At 38.8% G+C, this 22,010-nt stretch overlaps 1 protein-coding gene across 11 annotated transcripts in view; it reads left to right on the top strand.

The window, feature by feature from the left end:
* The window catches only part of EPS8 (EGFR pathway substrate 8, signaling adaptor), a 145,414-nt gene that overhangs the window by 28,779 nt on the left and 94,625 nt on the right, over nucleotides 1–22,010 (top strand). For 6 of the 11 annotated variants that reach the window (XM_065030116.1, XM_065030124.1, XM_065030104.1 and 3 more), the window contains exon 2: nucleotides 10,444–10,588. The exons of 1 other annotated variant lie outside the window; for it this stretch is intronic. The gene's annotated coding sequence lies outside the window, so the exon portion shown is untranslated. The remainder of the gene's footprint in view (nucleotides 1–10,443; nucleotides 10,589–22,010) is intronic. 4 more of the 11 variants (XM_065030149.1, XM_065030160.1, XM_065030134.1 and 1 more) reach the window with 1 other exon arrangement.

Raw genomic sequence — 22,010 nt, 5'->3', positions numbered from 1 at the left:
TTGAAAAGGTGAAACATTGGATTAGGAATTGTTTGTTCAGAGGGATTTTGTGTTTGAGTGTGTTAAGCATTGGTAATGATAATACATGACTCTATGCAATGAAAAAACCCAAACACAATTAAAATACTTCCTTGATATTGGCAAGACAACATTTTAGGCGTTCTTGGGAAACTTAATGGGCTGGCTTTCCTCTAGCTTTCATGTTTTTTGCCTGTGGATGAGATGCACAGAAGTCCATTTTGGTCATGTAGTTCTTTAATGTCCTTATTCTTACTGTGTGGCTCTGAATTTGTTTAGCCATGTTGCTTTAGGTTATTGTGTTTTGGTCATAATTGCCAGGCAAAAATAGTGGAGAAATACAAACAGTATGTACATAGGTTAATAGAAAGCCAGGGGAAAGTGTCCATGTAAGCATGGTGTTTGGGGCTTTTTTTTTTTTTTTTCTTTCCAGTTTGTAGGGAGGTTGAGCTTTTTGCATGTTTGTTTTTTGTGTATGAGCAGTTAGCCCAGGATTAGGCTTTTTTTGTTTGTGGTGTAAATCCTGCTCTTGACCTAAAATGAATGTTAATTAATTATACTTTTGTACTTAAATGTGCCACATTGCAGAATTAGCTCCTTATTAGTGAGGCAAATAAAAGCACAGATGAGATGATATGAGAAAGTAAAAAAAAAAAAAAAAACACAAAACCAAAAAGGGGGGATCAAAGGAAGGACAAACATTCGTGTTCCAAAATCGTAAAAGAGAGGAAGAGACATACTTAGAAAAGTTTGAAGGTGACACTTTAAATATTTAAACATGAGGCTTTCCTTTTTTTATACAGCCTTCACTTGTAAAGGGCATTACTGAAAATGTTGCCTTTTAATAGGCTTCAATAAAAGAAAAATTAGCAAGAAAACCTTTATAGAGCTAAGTGGTGTTTTTGGTTTTTTGTTTGTTTGTTTTTTTAAGAACTGGGGCCTTTCAGAAAGCTTATTCCTAGTTCAAGTGTGGGAGTAGCTGGGCAGAAATTTATTGAAGAAATATTACTTTATAGTTGTCTGTCACAGGGCTCCTTAGGAGCACTTGGCCATCATTGGTACCAGTCATCACCTACAGGAAACAGAGGAACTTATCCTACAGCAAAGGAACCATCATATATGTTATTCTTATGTAGGATCTGAGGAGAATGTTTAGCTCAAGGTCTCCAGAAGTCTCTGCCTTACAGAATAGTGTGAGCTCTGTCCTGACCAGAGTCCTGTTTCAGACTGTGTTGCTCCTGGTGATGTCTACTAGTGCAATGGGAACTAACAATAGAAAAATGCCACCTTGTCTTTTTTTGCAGAGTAGGCAGATTATTAGATTTGTAACTCTTCTTTTGACAAAATAACATGTCACTTTTTTTTTTTTTTGTTAGACCTGATAGTTGAAAACAGTTTTGTTCTTTCCCCTCCACCTCCAGCTTCATTACTAGACAATTAAAGTTATTACAAGCTTTGCTTTTCAGAGTTGCATTGATTCTTGGAATGATTTAATGTGGAATGTGATATAAGGAAGCACATTAAATTGTGCTAATCATTACATTATGAAGTAGAGGTCATACAGAAAATAATAATGAGTTTGAAGACTGTGTTCAGTACCCACAATAGAGTAGAAGAAAAAAGGTCATTAGGTACTGAGTTGTGTGACTCGATGCTTTGGGTTAGAGCAGAAGCTTTATTATCTTGATAGGCAATATCAGAAAAGACCAGAAAACACCACTTATGGTTCCATGCTTTGACCCTGGTGGACTAGATGATCTCTAACATCAGTGATTCTAATTAGGGATAAATGTAAAGGCATAGGTAAGAAATGGCATTTGGGAAAATGGGGAGATTAACTGAAAATTGTGGCAATCTAGGTGTCTTGATAGTGCACCTGTTTGTGATTCCCAGGAAAAGGATAGCATGTACTGATGAAGAGTATCCGGTTTTATTATAGAGTTTAAACAATGGAACTTGATGTGCTTGAGTGTGGGGAAAAAAAATATGAGCTTGATAGAAGTTTAAGGTGTTTCAGAGGCCGTGTCTGTGGTGTACTTCGTCTTCTGTTGAGATAAAAATTTAATGAATCCAGGTTTTGATATTGCTTGGAAGCAACTTCTGATTAGGTCATGATGGGGAAACTCCCCCTGCTCCTCAACTACAAAGAGACAATTATTGGCACTAAAACTGATTTATTACTACAGGCTGTGCTTAAAATAACTTTTATTACCGTAGTGGTAATAACGTAGTGGAATTCTGTAGGTGTACTGATGTGGAAACCTCTGTGCTTTTATTTGTAGAAGTGATTTCAAAAGGCTGCCTTATTTTTGTGCTTTCCTTAATAAACAGAAAAGATTCAAGATCTTCCTGATGACGCAGTTTTGCAGTGTGGTAACAGAGTTAGGAAGGGTCAGGTTCAGGAAAGACTAATAACTGCACAGTTTACATTTATACCAGTCTGAACGTAATGCTCAGTCATTCACCTTTTGGCTGTGAGTTTTCTTCTTAACTATCTAGTTACTGATTGTTCCTTCGTGCTGCATCCCCATCCTTCTCCTTGTGAAGGGTTTCCCTTTTTCCTATTTTCCTTCCTCCACATCTGTAGAAGTCTCACAAGACGGATGAGCTAGAATAAATTTACACACGGCAAGATTAGCAAATTTTCTAAACAAGTTTATTTGTTAAATTTCAGTGTGGATACTAGACATTTTGTATAGCGTGCTTTGCCTTTCTGAAAAAAGAAAAGGAACCTGAATTTCAGGCTACGTTGGGACAGTTACCTGGATTATTTCAGCTCTCCTTTTTACAAGAGGGCTATCAAAGGAAGGACTTCATAGGAGGCAGCTGGAAAAGTTAATTTCTTTGCTACTGAGGACAGTGGATGTTTTGGTAGGTTCTAATGCTGAGATATGCCAAGGATGGATGTTGTTTTACCCCAGTCCATACATAACTTCTTTGTTTCCCTATTTCTGTGGAATGTCATCTGGTTGTGTGTTGTTGTCAGTGTTTTTTTTTACTGAACAGGATAATCAAGCAAAAAAGGTCAGCTGGAAGAACTGGTACAGTTACTTTTCTTGGCCTGGTTTCTGCTGCTCTGAGCACCTATGGCAAGCAACGTTCCTTTCTAAGTCAATCATAAATTAATTGTCTTTGGGTGGTGTAAGGGGAACGTAAACTATTGGCATGGTGAACAGGGGTGTGATAGGTGTTTTTGCCACAAGGTACTGTCTGGAAGTCACTATTTGATAGGCTCTTCAAGTCACAACGAATGTGGTAAGTCTGAGAATGAAGGGCTGAGCAGCTCTGCTCTGAACACCCTTCAGAGTGACTACAAAGAAACCTTCCCCTTCTCACACCCCTAGCTCCATTCCAAAAAATAAATTATTTTTCTTACCGCTTTTTCTGATAACATATGTGGTGCTTCCCATGCATCTTTTAAGGTACTTCAGTCCTTGTCAAAGGTCTGAGAGTCAATGTAGTTTTTAAGAGCATTCACAATCTTATGATGTCTCTTCATGGGAGTAGGCAGGGAATTTATGCTTGAGATGCTAATGTCTGTGTGTCTGTTCCCCGCTGTGATACCCTCTATGTGCATCCTTTTAAAGTCTGTAGTTGTATTGGAAGACAATAATCTAGACTTCCTGAATAATACGCTGCTCTCAGTTTTGTTTGATTACCGCATGCATACACCTAGAGAGACAGATTTGTCTTCTATAGCACTAACAAGAAATCCTGGGTCTGCTGGAATATAAGACCAACCATCGATTGAATTCAGAAAGGGAGAAACTTAACAATGTCTTTTATTAGTAAACTCTCTTTACTTTGATTTAAAAAAAACAATAATTTTAGAAATCCTACTAAGATATGCCTTTGGTAGGGAGATTAAGGGTTTATATATGAATATATTTGCCAGTGAAAATTTTATGTGCTCAAATTTTCAAGTGAATCCAAGCTGAACATTATGAAAACAACTTTTATGAAACCTGAGACTAATATAATTCGCTTCCTATTTTAAAAATACAATAGAAGTTGTACTGATTGGTTTTCAAATTAATAAACCCGATCCCTGTAGAGCTTGAAACCTAGATACTGTGGTAGGAGGAACCTAAAAGTGAAATAGATTTCCTTGTTCACTGTGCAAGAAGTTGAAGCTGGGAAAAAGAAAAAAATAAACAAGGAAACAGGGAGAAGTAAGTAGCCACTGAAATAATCTAAGTTAGCTGTTAATAAACTAAGTCTGGCATGAATGTACAGAATCAAGGAAGGTCTAAACATTCAAAGGTCAGTAAGAATAATAATATTAAAATTATAGCAATTTTGAACTTCTGAAGAAATGAGGATGGACAACTTTTAGACATCTGACTCAGATTTGGGAAACTCTGCATCAGTATAAGTAACAGGAAATACATTTTGCAGTTCTTTTGTCTTTCCATCAGGTTTCTGTCTTTTTTTTTTTTTTTTTTTTTATGGCTTTCACAGTTCTGGGGGGATATATTAATTCTTCTGCAGTGGGATTGTAGTGCAGGGGTTTGAAATTATATTGTTGAATATAATCTTTTAAGAAGTGTTGGACTGGTATATGAGTTGTGTGGAGGTTTCCATCTCTTAGCGTTTTGCCCATTTCAGGCAAAATTGTGCAGCATCTTAGCCCATGAGGCTGTGAGAAGAGGTGGGTGTTTGTGTGGCAAATATGACAACTATACGTGTGGCACTTTGGGGGGAAAAAACTGCACTGCTACTGGTTCTGGAAGTAGTTTTGGATTGTATGTTTTGTGAAATGAGGATTTCTGTTGGTCAAGAAACTTTCACAAAAGTACATGTAAACAGAACTGTTGTAGACTGTTTTTTGGGGGGCTTGTCCTTATGTAGGGTAGAGGGTGTATATTTATATTCATGTATGTATATTTTTAACTCTAAATCCATTACTATTCCTAAACAGGGTTTACAAAAACATCACAATAAATGATATGCTATCTCTTTTGACCTTACTAGTAATGTTTTTGCATTGCAAAGAAACTTTTCCCTTTAGACTTACCATCAAATTCTGAATGAAAAAAAGGAAGTAAAACCTGAGCTGAATTTGGGGATTTTTTTTTTCTATTTTTTTGTTTGTTATATGACCAATTTAGGGACAAAGTATTATATTAAATAAATGCATATTTGATGACTTCAAGTTCTTTTTCCTGTGCTTTTTTATCATCTCAACAAGCTGCATCTCTTACCTCCTCATTCTCAAATCCTGCTGATGTGCATCAAGAGGCTAGCATTAAAAAAAAAAAAAAAAAAAAAAAAAAAAAAAAAAAAAAAAGTTAATTACAGCTCCTTAGAATGTTATGCAATTTTTTTTTTTTTTTTTTAACTGTTCAGGCTATTATTACTAGTTTCACAGAAAGGCAGTGGTTCTAGGTCTGTCTGTTCAGGTGTCCAGTTTCACTCACTTTGAAGGGTGTGACTGTCCTTTTTCAAGACAAGGCTGTGCCAAATTGATGATTTTTTTTTTTGTCCGCCTTATTTATTAAGTCTGGCTAGGTCACACTTACTTGGATTAAATACAAGCAAAAAGAAAACTCACATTGATTCAGGAAGTTTGTTTTGTGGTTCTTTGGAAGAGAACATTCTGTCCCCTCTTTGGAAAACCAATACAAACAGTCTTTTGGCACAGACACTATTCTTTGTAGATACCTTACTTTAAATTATCTCTTGGTTATTTTGTAAGATTAAGTATCGCAGTTCATATTTCCTGGATAAATTCTGCCTTATATAATTTTGCTTTCACTTTGTAAATCACATCTGCAGATGTAGTTGGGCAATAAGATTAAATCTTCTCAACACTGTTTGAGATCTGTAGATGAAAGATACTGAATAACAGAAATTGTGATTATAATTGTAGGATAGTAGAAGTTGTTTATAAAATAGCACTTACTCCAAACTGGTCATATCTCATTTTAGAAATGATCATGTAAATATGGGCTGTGCAATCGTTGATGTGACTGGAAAAGAGATGTAGAAATAGAGGGGCAGTAAAACATTGAGAACTGTGAGGGACTTGGGTAGTTGAGGAATTGTGTGTGATTTTTGTAGAAGGATGCCCCCTACTTTGGCTTACTAAAGGAGTATTGGGGACAGTGTGTTTCATGTGCTTATATTAGCCATTTCTCACATTATGAGGACTTGGCATGTGCAGCTGGAATTAGGAATAAAAGCAAGGAAAAAACCATGAGCTTTGCAACCTTAATCAAACAGGGAGCAATCTCCTGTGCCCTCTTTTGAAAACATTAGGTTGGTGCAAAAGTAATTGCCATTTTTACATTGTTGAAATTTGCTGCTTGATATTGGAATACATTCTTAAATAAATGTGGTTATGTTATACATAATTTTAAAGCACTTTTCTTGCTTTCTGGGTGTTTTTTTGTTTGGTTGGTTTTTTTTTTTTGCTAATGACTTACTACTTGCAGTTTGTTTTATATTTATTTTATACTACGGAAACGACGTTAGACAAAAAGCAAATTTGAGCGATTTTGTTATTTGAGTTCAAAATGCATTGTAAAGCAGTGGAGACAACTCACAACGTCAACCACGCGTTTGGTCCAGGAACTTCTAATGTACGTACAGTGCAGTGGTGGGTCAAGAAGTTTTGCAAAGGAGATGAGAGCCTTGAAGATGAGTAGCACAGTGACTGGCCATTGGAAGTTTACAACGATGAATTGAGAGCAATCATCGAAGCTGATCCTCTTACAGCTACATGAGAAGTTGCCACAGAACTCAACATTTACTCTTCTACCATCATTTGGTATTTGAAGCAAATTGGAAAAGTGAAAAAGCTCAAGAAGTGGGTGCCTCATGAGCTGACTGAAAATCAAAATAATTTTGAAGTGTCGCCTTCTCTTCTTCTGTGCAGCAACGACAAACTATTTCTTGATCAAATTGTGACATGCTACAACTGGCAACGACCAGCTCAGTGGCTGGACTGAGAAGAACCTCCAAAGCACTTCCCAAAGCCAAACTTGCACCCAAAAAAGGTCATGGTCACTGTTTGTTGGTCTGCTGCCAGTCTGATCCAATACAGCTTTCTGAATCCCATTGGAACAGTTACATCTGAGAAGTCTGCTCAGCAAGTTGATGAGATGCACAGAGAACTGCAACGCCTGCAGCTGGCATCGGTCAACAGAAAGGGCCCAATTCTTCTCCACAACAACATTGCACTGCATGTCACAAAACCAAGACTTCAAAAGTTGTATGAATCAGGCTACAAAGTTTTGCCTTATCCGCTATATTCACCTGAAATCTTGTCAACCGACTACCACTTCTTCAAGCATCTTGAAAACTTTTTGCAAGAAAAATGCTTCCATAGCCAGTAGGATGCAGAAAATGCTTTCCAAGAGTTCATCAAATCCCAAAGCACAGATTTTTATGCTACAGGAATAAACAAACCTTTTTCTCATTGGCAAAACTGTTGATTGTAATGCTTTGTATTTTGATAAATAAAGATGTGTTTGAGCCTAGTTATAATGCTTTCAAATTCACTGTCCAAAGCTGCAGTTACTTTTGCACTAACCTAATCTATTCAATGGAACCAATTAGGGGAGGATCTTAAGTGATCTTAGTAGGTTATTGGGCTCATTCTTCAGGTGGCTGTAACTCCTACTTAATTGGCCTCTTATTACAAGGGAAATGAAAGATATCTTGTACCTTGTAGGAGGCAGTCCTACTTGTAGTAAGTAATATTCCCAGAAGCTGATAAAACCACGCATGTATGCTATCCAAACAAATCTCTGCTGTGACAGCTTTGAAGTGTACTGAAGATTTACACACACATTTGGATGCAATTTTGAGAAAATGCTGTTTTAAAAATTATATATATAAAATAGATGAACTAACCAAACCAAACACTGAAAAACCCCAACCTTGCAAAATTTCAATATCCATATGTGTAAATCTAAAGACTAAAGTGTTTTGATTGTCATGTCTGTCTTATCTTTCTAGTAAAGCCTTTTTTCCTATAATTAAAAGGGCATCAATTTTTCTAATTGATGTCAAATCCAATCCAAGCCACACATGCAATTATTTCACTTTCCCTCCCCCTCCCATCATTATCTGATTTTTTTTTTTTTTTTTTTTGCACAGTCATTATTCATTAACTGTGTTCATGTCCAGGACTGCAAACAGTAAAATCACATTAGCAAGGAGGAGGCTCTGAGACTCACCAGTGAATTCTGTTTTTTTTTTTTCCTTTTCTGTTTTACATTGGCTTTCAGATGAGAATCCCAAAACATGTCACAAATTTAGGAGATAAGGAGCTTGGAAACAATGAATGTGCTAGTTTTTAGTACGTTATTTCGTAGCAGAATTCTTTAGTTCTTCCGTACTACTGAGAAGAATTCAATTCTGCATAAGAAGATGCTGAGATCACAAGTTACTATTGGAAAAGAGGTGTAGTCTGTCCTCTTTATTACACATATACGTATATTAATATATGTGTGTATATATATATATATATGTATATACATGCGTGCAGCCAAGCCTGTTTCCCTGACTCAAAGCTTTATAGGTAACCCAGTTTGATTTAGAGGCAATTTTTGAACATGCCCCTGTTTATTCTTTGGCATATCCTCAGGTGGCTGTGTCCGCCCCTTTGCCCTTTGAGAGAGACCTACACACAAAGGTCATGATTGCTCCTGAGGCTTTTTGGTCTGTTGCTTTTTCAACGTTTGACTTTGGTTTGTCTGAAACCAATGTCAAGCCTCTCACATTGACCCCAGGGTATTGGTAAGCACTGGATGTGCTGCTAGCCAGACCTGGCTCTTAGGCTGCCTCTCCTCACTTGTATTTTATTAAGAACACTGTCACCTTTATCCATGTTTTGCAAGGGAGAAAATGAACATGGTGAAGTAGAGGGTCTTGTGTGATGCCAGTGAGCTGGGAAAGGCCGAGGCTTGGGGCTGGGAAATGAGGTGTGGATGGAAGGCAGGCTGTGCTGTCTTAACGTCTTCTGCCTGTGTGTTGTCCTTTCTTCAGCTTGGGTTTCCTAGTCAGCAAACCATTTATTGCCTAGCTCCCACAAAAATATTAGAATATTAGGTTTTAGACAGAATTGGGTGATTATCAGATAAACCACCACTATAATATGGTCAGATTAGTAAGAAATGTGATAAGGTGCAGTACATAAACTAACTGAATATATTACTTCCTATATGAATATGCAAATACTGGATCAATTGAGATTGACTGAATTGACCTGTTGCTGCTTGCCCTGGTAATGGATTGACTTGTTACTGCTTATTCCTGGTTCCGTTGCTGTATTAAATCAATCATTACTTTTTAATTATGTTTAATTGGATTTATCTTAAAATGGAAAACTTCACTGCAGGGTTTGCCCTGTAAGGGAGGGAGAATGGGACCTCTCATAGAAGGCACAAAACTGGGATCATGTCAAAATGATGTCCAGAAGAGAGTAGCTCATGAGAAAATTCACCTGTAAGTAGGGCAGTTTTGGCAAATTTGAAGGACTGGTCAGCACCCTGAGATGGTGCAGCTATGAAGCTGAAAGTGACTTGTATGTTTAACCAGGTTAGAACAAAGTGTTGGATATGACTGAAGAAATAAAGCAGAAAAGGACTAAGCTTGTCTGAACTCTTGAATGTCAGATTCAAAATCAAGGGGTGGCAAAAATTTGATGAGAAAATTGGAGAATACCATAATTGTTACCTTAAAAAAAATTTTAAAAGTGACACTATTCACTACCTTCTTCCTCAGACTTATTTCATCTTGGTTTTTACCTTATTTTTCCTTTCCTGCATCCTCTTTCCTCAAGTGCCCTGTGGGCTCCACCTCCACTGTTTTGTGGGGAGTTTTTTGAGCTGTCCCCAGTTTCTCTCAATACAAACACATTTTTTTTCCTGTCTCTTTCCCATTCAGGCCATATGGCTGCTGGTGCCTTGTGAGTGCAAACCTGGGCTGTGCTGGGAGCACAGGGGCTGTGTGGGCAGCAGCTGCTTCCCAATGGGGACGGGGGTGTGAGGTGAGCCTTGCTCCACTCTCACCAATACCTTCATCTTTGTGCTTGACCAAGCTTTTAAAAAATGTGTTTACAAATGTGTTACACTCTTTTTCCCAGCTGTCAGGTCTACAGCTTTGTAGACTGCTCACCCCACCCTTGAGGAGGGATCCAATGCCAAAATGTGCTTGAAAGCAGGGATTTGGGTGGACATTGTCCAGGTGTCCTGACTATGAGGTTCTTGTTAATTGTTCAGAGGAATAATTCTTGATATTGCTCGTATTTAGAAAGCTCACGTTTGAAAGTAGTGGATGAACTCTAATGAGAAATCTACTTCTCCCTTTCATATGGCAAGGGAAATCACAGTTTAAGAAGTCAGAGCATAGCAAGTTTTTATAATGCACAGTAGAACTGCATAGTTGAACCTCTTTCTTTTCTGTTTTTTCCAGTGATTTGTCCTGTCGGGCAGCAGCCTTCTGAGTGACGCTGGAGAGATGCCAGGCACTTGAGCTGAATCAAACAGTGTCAGGGACAGCATCTACCCAGGCTGGAGTTTTAATCCCAGGCACGTGGCGTTTGCACAAGTGGTAGCTGGTGAGTTGTGTGTAAGGAGAGCTTCTCTCTGTCTCTTTAACAACTGGCATCTTGTTGCAAACTGTAAGTTTCTGGATGCAAAGACTTGCGTGCCTTGCTTGTTTTCCCCAGAGGGTGACTGATGAGTTTAGAGAAAATTAGACTGATCCAGGTTACCAGTTTAGGAAATCCTTACTCTTTGTTTGTATGTTTATGGATTATTTTTTCCTCTCCCTCTACTGAATGAGTAAGATCCTGGTGAGGCCAAACGTCAAATCTGTAGCAGTTGGTGTGTTGTACTAGACAACAGCACTGTGCCCTTTTAATCAGAGGAGGGTTTATACTCTCTGCCTTAGTGCTTCACAGTCTGGAAATACAAGCTGTGGGACTCTGATAACAGTAGTGGTGACTGTCTGCTCTCAGCATGAGGATGATTACAAATGTATGTGTGAGCACACACTTATTCACTGCCTTTCTAGCTGAATAGAAACTGAAACTTCCCAAAGTCTTTTATGCAAGTGCATTTTTTTTTTCTTGCTTAAATCTGTGTGGCTGTGTGCAGACAAACATAATCCCCAGATCCCTTTTGAAGATGCTTTGTAGAAAATTGAGTATACTTGTTTTGACCTCCAAAGCATGATCCTACCTTGAGTTCAATACTACATATACCTCCTCTGTAAAAGAAAATAGCTAGCAATTTTTTTTTGAGGGGAAGGTGTTTTGCAGTCAGTTTCTCCCATCTGTGATTTTCCTTGATAAAACAATGGCAATCTGCTTCTTCCAGCAGCTGAAATGCTGTGATTCTTTGACAGCAAATGTGTGGAGTGCTGCCTTGCACCTTGTAACACTCTGCTTTATTTAAAACACTGCCATGCTGGGCTGACTGCTGTCTTCTCAGGAGTGTTGCACCAAGGAATTATTGATGAGATGCAACCTGGTCTGCAAACCACACGTTCCCTATTAAAAACAACATGTGTGCCTTTAGCTGTTGCTAGTCATTTAAACATCTCTGTGAAATTTGGGAGGAAGTATCCTCTCTGTACATGGACAGAGTCTCGCCAAAGCATTGGCACAATGCAGCTCAGCATCACATACTGAATCTTCTTATGTACATCAGAGTTGAAGATCAGTGCTTTAAGCAGAACCGCTAGAAGTTATCTTCTTGAGAAGTTAAAAGGAGTCTCTTGTATGGATGGACATGAGAAGGGAATACACATCCCAGGCTCTTGTCTAACTCATTCAGATTCTTACTACGTTGTTAAGAGTGCTTGTTGGAATACTTGGATAAAAACCTGGAGGTCAGTGCCATACTGAGCTGTACATGTTAACTCTCTTAGCAGCAGAGTTGGTAAATTACTCTGGCATGAAAAATTATGAGGGTAATTCTGACTTTCTGTTGGAGGAGGCAAAGGCAAAAGAAGGAACTCAAGTATGTTATTTCAAGGTCCAGTTGTCTATTAAACCAGAATAAAAGCAGTATGTTTTAATTAATGTAAAGTTTGGAAAAACAAATTTGGTACTAAAGTATCCTTCATATTTTTGCAAAATGGAAGAAACCTGTCCTTAAGTCCTTACTCATTACCACTGCTCTTCCTGCTACAGTTCAAGCGTAACAGCTGCTATCTTGGGAACCACTGAAGGTAGATGCAGTTCCTCTATACTGTTTGAGAACTCTAAACCCCAACACTTAAATAATAGAACAACGTTAGTTCTAACTCCAGCAGATGTGGAAAAGAAAGGTTTTTAAATTGTTTCACTTGCTTTTCTGTCTGTGTAGAAATAGAGAAATCAAGGTAGTAATTGAAGCAATGTTTTTTGTTTAAAATCGTTATCACTTGGTTAGGTGCACTTTTTTTTTTTTTTCACCAGTAAGTGTTTTCAATTGTTAGAAGTTAGAGACCACAGATTTTCTAGAAGCCTTATAATTTCATGTAGATAAAATTATTCTCTTGCAGTGAGAGCATGTCTGTGTCTTGGTCAGGAAGGTCCCAAATATAAGACTAGTTGCTGTCTGTCATATCTGTGGTCCCAGTCTGATTTATAAGCTTGAATACCAGGATGGGATAGAAGGTAAAAACCTTTGCTTCTGTGTAGCGTGGGTGGGAAATCATCTTTATGTGGAGAGAATTTATTCAAAACCCAAGATCATCAGGAAAGTACCTTGAAAATTCACTGCACGAATAAAGATTGAGTCAGCCAATGCCTGCTTATCATGTCAAGTAGTGATTACACGGTGACGTAAATCACCTTGTGCTATGAATAAATCTGATTTGATGGGTTTGCCTATGGCTGAATTTAAGAAATGTGTGTGAGCTCAAATGCACGTTTTTTTGTCCTTTTTTTTTTTTTTCTATTTCTGAGAGCACTGTAGTAATAGAGCATAGAGCTTCAAGTGCAGCGTATGTGGAGAGTGCCCTGCACTTGGGGTTAGTAGACATTTTGCACTTTGCTTTCAATCCCACTGTATTGCTTTTTGCTACCTGCAGATGCAGCTTCCTCTTTTGAAACTGCAGTTTGAATCTTCATCTGTAACCTAAATTTTCTCATACTTTTTTTTGTGTTGATCTTTTTTTTTTCCTCCCATTTCTAGTTGTTTTCAATTATGGGCATTAATGGTCAGCTATCAATGAATATTTAAAAACTTAAGAAATATGTATACTTAAACAGTTCATATAAATCAAACCACTCTTTTTTTAGCATACATTTTGCTTAGATCCGTGGTATCACTGAAGATAGGTACTTCTAGATATTTATTTTTGGTGGTTTCACTGAAGCAAAATTTAACAGTTCTCAATAGGAGTAAATGGGACTTAAACTTTGAGATTTTATCTGCTCTAATCACCTGCACTTTCCATTTAAAAAATAAAATTCCTAGGAACCATTGGGGTTTTTAAATCCTATATTTCAAAACACATGGTTGCCTTGTCTTTTAAATCCTGAAGACAGGGAGGGCATTCTCACATCGAGAGGTCCAGATGGGGGATTTGCTGTTGGAGAAACAGAGAAATCTGGGCATTTTGAATATTGTCATTGCATGCGGTGCGGCTGCTGATGCCCACGTGCTCCGCTCTGCAGGTGAAGGATCAGTGTCACGAATCAGAGCCACGTTGCTCACCAAGTTTGACAGCTTGTCATTACAGACAGCGGGCTTATTCTCCTGGCTTGTAGTTGAAAAGGTTTAGAAATTATCGTAGTCGCTTTCTTCAAGCGACTCGGGGAAGGGTGGGGGTTTGTTCTTTCCAGATTTGGGGAGTGACGAGACACTCCACTGTTTGTTTGTGCTAAGTTTACAATTATCTTACTGTCTTGGTCAGTTTTTTTTAACATATATCCAAAATCGTTAAGCTCCCATGGAGTGAAAAAAGATGTGAAGAAAGGGAGTGGTGAGGGGAGAAGAAGGAAGAAATGATAGTTAAACAGGTTGGGGTTTTTCTTGGGTTTAGGTGGAGTGTTTATTTTAAAGCAGCTATTCCTGGTATGTAGGGGAGGGTGTGAGGAAGGTGGGATGACATTGGGTACGTGTAATAGAGTATGGCATTTGCTCAGCCATGTGGCAAATCAGCCATCAGCCAGGTCTTCTCTTTCCTTTTAACCAAGGCTATAGAAGAATTTTTTTGTTTAATGTGTAAGTACAGCCATTCTCTGTTCTGGGCATGCATGCTGGGTTGCTGAAAATTAAATTAGTAAATGAGATCCAATGACATAAAAGCAAACCCAAGCAAACAAAGCCCCCTGAAGGGTGCAGGCAGAGAGCACCCTTCATCCTCTGTCATCAGAGGAATAAGGCTGTTTGAATTGGCTTCCACCTTTGTTTTGAGAGGTTGCTGTGGTGATGAATAACCTTTGCAGGCAGAGGGTGTGTGAGCAAGAGTGCGTGCATGTGCCTTGGTTCTTGCATATAAAACAATGCTGTTGTTGCATGGCTTTTCACCTCCATATCAGAGCATAAATCTTGGCAGTGGTCAGCTGCTCCCTGAAAGGGGTTAAGTAATTTGACTTAGAGCTAGTTATTAGCATGATGTTAATCTACTGATCACTTCCTCACATTGCTTTCGTACTGGCTAGCAGCAGATTGGTTGATGACGAAGCAGTAGCTTTTTTCCATTGCATGGAAGGGGAGTTGTAGAGTAGCCGATATGCCTTATTTACGCAAGCTTGTGACAGCAAGCTTTATCTCATTACCTGGGCTTGAGGAAGGGTGGCAGGTAGAGAAATAGACTCTCTCTGTAGAAGGAAAGAGGAAAATGCTGTTATCTGAAATAACTCTCTCTTTTTTTTTTTTTTTTTTTCCTCCCTGCAAAGATTGAATTTTCTAAAATGAGAGAGGAAATAACTTGGGACTGTGTGTTTCTTTTTACCCTCTATTTACCAAGATAGGTTACAACAAAATACCACTGTATTTCCTGCAGCTCAAAATAGATAAGTATATTTTTCATCTTAAGATATGAAAATCTGATGTAACAACTGCATATTGATACAAAAGTGTGTGAAAATTAGAACATATATATAGGAATATTTCATATGAGACATGCTTTATTTGTGAAGTACAAGCGTAGTTTGAAGGTACAGTTGCCTGAAGATGTTATAAGTTTCACTTCTAGGTAAAGAATTGCCTTCAAGTCTTGGAAACTTGTGTTCAAGTTCTAGTTTTGGTCCTGGACTGAGGAGGAGGAAATAAGAAGCAATATAGCAGTCAAATGCAGTTTTCAGCAAAATACAGTCTCACTTTTCTGACCTATACATTTTCACCCTGCTAGAAAACCCAATGACGCTGGCAAAACCAAATTACCACTTGGGGCACCTTGCAGAGAATTTTATTCCCTCTGTATTGCACCATACCTAACTTGTAGGAAGTACTCTGGGAAAAAATCAGCCACTCGGAGATGATCCATTGGCCAAGTGACAAATACATTGAAGTTAAGAGGTCTGCTTTTGCTGCATAATTCCTGATTTTTTTTTTAAGTGTGAATTAGTCAGTTCTGTGTCAGCTCCCCATCCTCAGAGATCATCATACTTGGTGGTTTCATTTGTGAGACTGTGCACTTTGAAGATTGTCTTCTTGACTGCAGCAGTAGTGAAGGATCAAAGAGGAAGATGAAAACTTTTTAAAAGCAGTAAGGCCTCTCACAGCATTTAAAGTGAAGGTGGCAAAGGCAGAGCACATGGCCCCCTTGCACAACTGATGGAACTTCTTGCTGAATTAGAGCAGTTGGGGAAATAACCTCCTCTCACTCCAGCAGTTTTTTGAAGCTTATCACCTTGAAGTTCTCCTGCGCACAATTTAAACAGGCTGACCGCTCCCTTTAGGAGCTCATTTAGTAAAAATCACCTTCAGTAAGGAGTATTTAACTGGGTTTTCCAATACCTTATTCAAGCTACCCTCCTGGATTTTTGAGGATCTGGAGAATGCCACTAATAAAGCAAAGGAATAAATTTAGATGAATAAATTAATAGCAGGACCATAGCTGTGCTTTTAACAACTGACACATTGTCCAAGGCTAATACTGCACCTCCTGTACTTCTTCAAATTCATTTGTTCTGTTTCAGTTTAGTCTTTTGAAATATTTTGTGATGAATGAGTTCGCTTTACAAGCCGGTGATCAGCAGCAGCTGTTCATAGTAATGCTTTAAATTGAATCCATCTGTCAGTGGACTCTTTAAAGTGCGAATTTCACATTGTCAGGAGACTTGATTACACCAGAGAGGTATCTGGGTGCTTTCTGCCAAAAACAAAAAAAAAATATATCAAAATGAAGTGTGTTTGGATGGGCTCTGGGATACCCTTGCAGTTTTATCTGTAGAGCCGTGATTTAGCCTGCTGAGAGAAGAGCAAAGTGACCATAAGCAGTACTTTTGCACTGACATGCAAATACGTGTTCAAATGTAGGCTGAAATTAGGAGATGACCTGTGGTAAGCCCTCTAGAAACCATATGCAGTGATTGCTGCTTATGTTTTAATCCTCACCCTTTGATGAACCTCATCAGCAGCTCTTAACATTTTTTTGATTGTAGCATTGGAGCAGATAATGTTCTTCAGAGGATGAGCTGAAGAGGAAAAGACATAGCTTATTCAAATCAGGAAAATGAGACAATGCTTTTCTTCCCCCCCCCAGCACGTGTGCATCGTTTCCCATTTTAATTTTTAACTAGAAGAGAGTGAAATGTGTCTGCTGAGTCTGTTTCGTAAACTAGGTTTAAGGCAACGTTGGAGAGAAACAAATGGTCATTTGCTGACTGCATTAATGGTTCTCATAACCTTTGGTCCTTAGTAATATTCTTAGTAAATTACATACTGCATATGGAAATCAGCTAATTCTCAGCCTGCAGTCCATTGGTCTTATCCACAGGTAGCTTCTTATGTTTTACTTCTCCCCAGTTTGTTCTGCAGCAAGACTTTTGTGGAAAGATTAGTCTTGTGCTGGGTCTGTGGATAGCTCTGTGGAAAAGCATTTCTTACGAGCAGAAGCTTATTCAGCAGACTACTGCATAGAATCACAGAACAGTTTGGGCTGGAAAGGACCTTTAAATGTCATCTAGTCCAAACCTCCTTGCAATGAGCAGGGACCTCTTCAACTAGATCAGGTTGCTCAGAGACTCATCCAGCCTTGAATGTTTCCTGGGATAGGGCATCTACCACTTCCCTGGGCAACCTGTTCCAGTATTTCACCACACTCAGTGTAAAAAAATTTAGCCAACTATGTAATTTTCATTAAATCATTTCACTTTAGGAAAGAAAACCTTTCTTGGAGGGGCAGAACAGTGGAACAACCTCCTTTGCCACTGGAAAACTCTTGTTTTTTCAGTAGGAGGGCCATATTTTATTTCTAGGCTCAGTTGTCATCTCCAACTGCAGAGAGGAGCCTTTGTTGCTGGTCAAATAAAAGTTGTCTTGGCAGCCCACATTGTCCATGGCAGCAGGAGACCTCACACAGTGGGTGACGTCCACCCTTGTTTCTCTGTCATAAGCTTCTCTGTCTCTTTTTTGCCGTTTGCCGTTTTGCAAGCATTGCTGCTCAACAGTGCAGCTGCATCACTGCTGCATTCCTAGGGCAAGTGCCAAGTCAGCACTTCAGCAGAAGCGTAGAGAAGGGAAAAAAATACACCAAAATAAAAGACCCGAAGTGGCCTTGTGAGTTGGTATTTTGTCACTCAAAGCTACTACAGTGTATTTGAAATGAAGTGTCCGTTATCATATTGTAAGAACCTTACCTTTTCTTTAACATATGTAAAGCCACACTATGTATAGCAGAGCCTGTTATTGTTGTGTACGTGACAAATACAGATGATTTTTTTTAAAGAGAGTCATTAATGTGTTCAACATGGAGATGGTGAGAATTGCACGTTGAGTGAAGAGATTGATTGATGTTGGCTTGTGTTAAGAAAATATGGCTGACAGAAGGAGTCAATACGTGCTTTTTTTTTTTTTTTTCTGTATAGTGCATTGCTTTTCCTGTGTGGGTTTTATCAGATAAATTAGATGGGGAATCCCCTTGCTTAATAGCTGACAATATCTTCTTGCCTTCCTTTAAAATACTTAATAGAGTTAAAACACACAGTATTTGTGAATTAGCTGCAGACATAGAGTAAGTATTCAGTTCTTCACCATTTAACCTTAGAAGCAGTAAAAGCTGAGTACCAGTGAGCATGTGAAAAGCTTTGTTCTCCAAAACCATAGATGAATGTGTCCCTTCTCACTGGGAGCACTCAGACCTCTGAAGATTCCTGGATTCTGATTTCAGCTTTGGAGACTTCACAAGCTGGGCCTGAATGGTGGGATTTGGCAGGAGTGGAAAGAGGAAAACTCTTCTTTCCTTTCCCAGATAGACAAATGGAGGAGAATATGAAGAGCATGCTGAAAGGAATGGATTTCCCATCTCAGGAGCAGCCGGGCAGTGCAGTGTCTCCATGAAGAAGGTTAGGGGGTGCCTGTGCACAGCATGAGCCTGCTCAGCTTCCATGTTCTTGTCCAAGATTGGTATGAAGAGGTAGGGTGTGCCAAGCCCACCGGTGTGTGGGTATTTGAAGAGGCAGTATTGCTGTCTAAGAGGATTATGAATGAAATTCTCATTATCTTGTCTCATCATTAAGGATGAAATTGTTAGTTTTTTAAAACCAGGATGTATTCTTTTTACTTTTACAACTGTTTTAAAAAATTAGCTTTTTGACACCATGACATGCTTTAAGCAGAAAAGCCAATTGGTGTTTAGTTACTCTGTATCTTTAGTTTCTCACTTAAAAGTAGATGGTTAATATATTTTTGTCAATATCTGTTACTGAATACGGGATTAATGTTTATATTGCTGACATAATTTCATACCATAAGCAGTATGACGAGTGCTGTGTGAAATTTTTAAGTAAGTTTTTTTCTACTTCAGATTTTCATGAGTAGTTTTGAGTGACATTCTAGTATCTGGTTTAATTTTTATCAGGAATGTACAGCTATCTTGTTCCTAGAAATGCAAAGCTGGGAAGAGGTAAGGTACAGACAACTGTGACTGAAGAGTTTTGTAATCTCTGTTAATCGCTGCAATACTTAGTGAAATTCTGAAGCTATAATAGCTGACCCAATAAGAATGTGAGAGACAGCAAAATATTTTGAAATTGCTAGCAGCTCAGTTTTTATGTAGTACATCTTTGTAGGTAATCTGATGTTGGCGTTGTTACAGTTCCTCAGTTTATATTGTGGCTGTTACAGCAGAAGCTGAAATATCTTTGCTATCATTTGGACATGGAAGTTTCTTCCATTGTATTTATTTATTTAGAAATTCTGTAAGAAATATCTGCTGACATACAGAAATTTTAAAACTATGAAAATCATAGAAAAATAGGATGTTGTGAGTTGGAAGGAACCCACAAGGATCATTGAGTCAACTCCTGTCCCTGCATATGACACTACCACAGTTCACACCATGTGTCTGAGGGTGTTGTCCAGTCACTTCTTGAACACTGTCAGGCTTGGGGCTATGATTGCCTCTCTGGGGAGCCTGTTCCAGTGCTTCACCACCCTCTGGGTGAAGAACCTTTTCCTAATGTCCAACCTAAACCTCCCCTGGCACGTCTTCCTGCCATTTCCTTGGGTTCTGTCATTGGTCACCAGAAAGATCAGCACCTGCCCCTCCTCCTCCCCTTGTGAGGAAGCTGTAACCGCCATGAGGTCTCCCCTCAGTCTCCTCCAGGCTGAACAAACCAAGTGACTTTAGCTGCTCCTTATACGGCTTCCTCTCCAATCCCTTCACTTTGTAGCCCTCTTCTGAACACTCTCCGGTAGCTTTATATCCTTTCTATACTGCGTTGCCCAGAAATGCACACAGTGCTCCAGTTGAGGCCGCACCAGTGCAGAGCAGAGCGGGACAATCACCTCCCTCGCCTGGCTGGCAATGCTGTGCTTGATGCACGCAGGACACAGTTGGCCCTCTCGGCTGCCAGGGACACTGTTGGCTCATGTTCAACTTGCTGTGACCAGAATCCCCAGATCCATCTCCACAGAGCTGGTCTTTAGTGTTTCCTTCTTCAGTCTGTATGTACAGCCAGGGTTTCTGTGTCCCAGGTCCAAAATGTGGCACTTGCCCTTGTTGAACTTCATGCAGTTGGTGGTTGTCCAGATTACTCTGCAGGCCCTCTCTGCCCTCGAGAGTGTGAACAGTGTGTTTACTGTGATCTATTGTTGCCAGTATCTTTACCTACAAAATTTCTTCTTAATGCAGCCTAGGTTATAAATATGAGAGTTTGCCATTTTAGGAAATCCTTTCAGTAAGTAAGGGGAAATATAGACCACTGTAAGCTATATGGAATGTGCAGAGAAGCCACTGTAGATAGCCACTTCACCAAAATCCTCAACAGCCAGATAAGTAACAAGTTGTAGCTGGTTGTGCTTCTGATGGTGTGCATGTATTTTTTAAAGAGAGACAAAGTAATTGTGTCCATTTCCTCTATACCATCTGCTTTCTTGTATTTGTGGACAGTACACCTTAAATAACTAGGTAGTTGTCTTAAGAGTTGGCTGTTGTTTTAACGAGAGGAACTAATGCTCATCACAGTTGACTTGTGCTGCTTGCTGCTGGTCTCCAGCAATTGCTCGCTCAGATGCATATACCAGTCAGTAAGAGAGCCCATAGGTGACTGCGATTTCAAAGAATAGCTGCTTTCCCGCTGGCATAATTTATATTTCACTCATTTACTCTACAGTTAAGTCAAGGTAGACCTACAGTACTGGATTTGTGGCACAGGCCACTCTCGCAAGGCATCATGTTTATTACCAACTTACTAATATCTCTCTGTTTTCATCCCTGTTGATGTCCTTTCCGTGGTGTAACACAGAGCTGCATCGATGTTTTTTTTTTCTATGGCTGAACAGCATTTTGGGCAAAGAGGACACTGTGCTACTTTCTTGGTAGACTTAATTGCTGATAAATAGGGATCTGATTCAGCTGACAGTTTACACCATATTGATATGTTCCTATCAAATTGTGTTGATGAGGGTTTTTTGTTCCCCCAAGAGCTTCAGGAACCCGCGAACTTTGGCACCTGCGTGTTGAGAGGGAGGTGCAGCAAGTGGCAACTAATAATTCCTATAATAGAGGTGAAATGCAGAAAAATATAGTCTGTACAGCAAATAAAGAAATGCAAATTCCTTCTTTGAAAAGGAAGAGTAAAATTCAAGATACTGGCCAGACATTGATACACTCATACAGCTTTACAACACTAAGCTGCAAGCACCAGCTGAAGATTTCACCATTTAAAGAGGAAGGGTATCATTCTTTCTTCTGTTTCCATGCTGATTCCTCTGCAGGGTGAGGAAGGGAATTTCTCTGTCTGAAATTCTTAACAGAGGTCACAAACGTGACCATCCTTATATTGTGGTCAACCATGGAGTGTTGACTTCTAACAGATGCAAGGTATTAAATCAAATGCATCAAACACGAGTCATTATGGTTGTGTATTACAATGATGGGTTCATTTTTTCTTCTTTCTTGTCCCATTGTTTTTCTTATTTAAATAAAGCTGTTGATTTTTCCTTTTTGTGTAAATGATTTTTGTTGTAGTTCTTACTATTATTTTCTCTATGCTTTAAAAAAAGAAAAAGATAGAGAAAAAAAACAGAGTATTTCTTCTACAGGTGCTAAATTGTTTCTCATTCTTCTTACTCTTGTATGGAGGAGGCCCAAAGGAATTCATACCAGAAATCTTTCTACTTATTATCGTTACTTGCCTTCTTACAAACAAAACAAAGCGGAAAATATACCCTTTCTACTGTGTGACCATTTAGAAAAGCAGTGTCTCATTTTTAACTAGTTCATTACCTAATGGATTATATTATTTAAAGAAAAAATAGCAACAGTCTTCCTCTGTGCTGTCATTGAAGGTGTTTAGAATGACACTGCTCATCTTTACTCATTAGTATATATTTTTTCCTATCACTTGAACATTTTCAGTTAAACATACT

Source organism: Columba livia, chromosome 1, assembly GCF_036013475.1.
Source record: "Columba livia isolate bColLiv1 breed racing homer chromosome 1, bColLiv1.pat.W.v2, whole genome shotgun sequence".
Classification (NCBI taxonomy): domain Eukaryota; kingdom Metazoa; phylum Chordata; class Aves; order Columbiformes; family Columbidae; genus Columba; species Columba livia.
Note: the sequence above shows the minus strand (reverse complement) of the source record. Positions and strands in the feature narration are given on the sequence as shown.